We start from the raw sequence: 3252 nt of genomic DNA on the forward strand, positions 1-3252 counted from the left end.
CGTCGTCGACTTCGACGACGACGATGAAGACATGGAGGGCGAGGAGGACTCGCCTTCAAAGCGTAAAGACTCAGTGTCGAGCGAATCGCTCGACCCTCACGCCAAGAACGTTCGCCCGCGTGAAGGGGACGAATCGGACGCTTCGAGTTCGAAGCGTTCGCGTACTGAGAGCGATACCCCACTCGCTTCCGCTGGGGCTCTCAGTACTCCGCGCGCTGCTGCTGCAGCACGTGATGTCAAAGGTCAAGGCTCTCCGCGCGCTGCAGGAGCAGCGCGCGATCCGTGGATGCCGTCCGCATCCGAGATTGCGGACCGGTATGGGAACTCGGTACCTCCGAATGAGGTACCGCTGTACGTATGCAGCGCCATCAAAGATGACGCTGTGGCTGCCGAGCTGCACTTTGATGCGAAAACGCATCAAAGGCGCGATTACTACATCGGACTCTTTCATGAGCTCCGATGGTTTCAAAGCAAGAAGACCTCTTCTCGCAGCAAAGTGCCCGAATGGCAGGCACTTTGTCAAAGTTGGAACGCCTTTGTTGATAACTTCAACAAGAGGCCGAGTGCTTACCGTGATCGGATTAAGCAAGCGCGTGATCGCTTCGAGACATACTCGAAGCGTGGAAAGCTGGAGCAACTTCATGTTGCTGCTGAGGAGGCAAATGTGCCGTGCGCTGTGCCCGAGGGCTTTCAGTGCACGAAGAGCTTCCCAGGCGCGGTCCGCTTGAGCGACCGCGACCTGAACAGGTACACGTCGTTCCGTGTGCCCGAGAGTCTCAAAGAGCTCCGTGCTAAGTTCTTAGAACGTGAGGGTTCGGGCGCTAGCGATGATCGCAGCGCTCGTACTACTTCCGCTGCACCAGCGCGTACTGCTCCTCGTACGCCCTCACCATTTCCGGAACATCCTCCAGCAAGACGTTCCGCGGCGCCCATGTATCGCGATGGGGAGGAAATCCTCTCCAACGAATACGAAAACGAGCCCCTTGAGGGCTCGTTTTCGGGATACTATGGTCAGCAATCCGCTCAACAATCCAGCGGGTTGAGCCGCGGGCGTTACGGATCGGCGGTGGCGAGGGTGGGAACACGCCCCGGGTACGATCAGCCCCGGGCTGATCAGTATGCGCCTCTCCATGACCGGGTGACCGCCGTGGAGCGTCTGCAGGGCGCTGAGTTCGCCGCCCTGAAACAGGAGCTGGCGAACCAGAAGGCCCAAGTCGCGGCGGTCTCGCAGACCGCCTCGAACATCCAGGTCGAGCTGGGGGCCCAGATGAAGGGGTTGCTCCAGCGCGTCCGCGCGCTGGAGGAGAGGCTGCTCGTCGCCGAGGCCAAGTCCTCCGCTTCTGCCTCGGCTCCTGCCGAAGCTTCGGGTCAGCCGAGCTAGATGGCTCGTGCTGCAGGTATGGCTTCAGCCGTCCGACGTAGAAGGTCGGATGGAGGCGCATGCTAGACGGTATGTCTAGCGTGTAAATGTTGCCGTGCCGTGCCAACACAGTGAACGGCCCGATGAAGCGCGGAGCAAGCTTGCTTGCTCCGAAATCCGAAACTGCATGTCTAGGCAGGTTTTGTGTAGCTAACAAAACTAATGAACCAACTTTAAATGCATTTGTGTTGCCTCTGCCCGCATTGTCTGCGTTCAGCTTCTGTTGATCAACAGAAGCTGCTATTGTGTCTTGGACAAACCGAATTACGGCTTGTCTTTTGGTGATGAAACTGATTGCATCCGAGCTGAAGTCATTCAGCTCGCTCTCCACTAGAGGCCCGGCCTCTGCGTGGTTCTTTGCGGTGTCTGCGCCCTGCACAGACCCGTGGTCTTTGGCCTTGTTGTTGGGGGAGTATGCGCCCTGCGCAGACTCATGTGGTTTGTCCATTGTTGCAGCTGACACTGTGCAAGTGTCAGCGGTTTTCTGCGACTGCTGTATTGCAGTCGTAGATCCTCCCCCACTTAAAGTGGAGCCATCACTCCGAGTAAACTCGGTAGGCGTGGATGTCGCATGGCATGCACGTAGAACGGTGTATGCCCGGTCGAGGCATGCACTGAGTCGTTGATGGCAAACTCTGCCATTGATAAGCACTCGCACCAGTACTGGAACGAGTGAGCGTAGCTCTTCAACATATCGACGAGCACGCGATTGACGCGCTCGGTTTGACCGTCCGTCTGCGGATGATCCGCAGTCGACATGGAAAGCTGGCTCCCAAGAAGTGTAAATACTTCTTGCCACAGATGCGCTGTGAAGCGCGGGTCTCTGTCCGACACGATATCGGACGGCATGCCATGGTGTTTGAACACCATGTCGACGAACAGACGGGCCGTCTGCTTCGCGGTCACCTCTGCTGGCACCGCAGCAAGATGTACCATCTTGCTGAAGCGGTCTACAAAGACCACAACACCGGTGTTCCCTCCGCTGTCCGGGGGAAGACCAAAGATGAAGTCCAAAGACATGGACTTCCAACACTCCGACGGAGTCGGTAGTGATTGCAGTGGAGCCTGCGCGAATGGCGCAGGCTTTACGCGTTGGCATACCTCGCAAGCACGGATGTACTTGCGCACCCACTTATACTGGTGGTGCCAGTAGAAGTCGCGCGTGAGAAGGACGTAAGTCTTCTCACGTCCGAGATGTCCCGCAGTCGGGGCATCATGATACTCGTACATGATCCTGAGTCGCAGGTCATGGTCATTTGGCACGACAACGCGATCCGCGTTGTCGTCGACTGCATTGTAAAGCAGCAGTCCGTCGTGCACACGAAAGCGGTGTGCACGCGCTCGAAGGTGCTTGGGCAGCTTCTGACGGGACTTGTCAGAAGGCGCTGTGCCATAGGCCAGCAAGAGCTTCGCGTCCGCGTCGTGCGCGTCCGCGGCCTTCACATCATCCAACAGAGGTGATGTGGGTTTGCTCGATCGCATGGCGTCAATGGCATTGACGTCAACAGCTTCTGCATAGTCCGGGCGACGTGATAACGCGTCGGCCACTACATTCAATCTTCCGGGTTTGTATTCGACCCGGAAGTTATACTCCGCAAAGAATGAGAGCCATCTCGCCATTCTTTGTGATATGTGTGGCGACTTCACTGCGGTGCGCAGTGATGCATGGTCGGTGTAGACCACAAATGGTCTACTCCCAAGCAAATACACTCGGAACTTTGCGAGTGCATACTTCATGGCAAGGAGTTCCTTGTCATGCACCGGATAGTTGCGCTCAGCTGGCTTCAGCTGACGCGATTGGTAGTAGACGACACGAGCACGGCCCTCGTGAT

Source organism: Phytophthora cinnamomi (genome assembly GCF_018691715.1).
Source record: "Phytophthora cinnamomi strain GKB4 chromosome Unknown Contig14, whole genome shotgun sequence".
NCBI lineage: Eukaryota > Oomycota > Peronosporomycetes > Peronosporales > Peronosporaceae > Phytophthora > Phytophthora cinnamomi.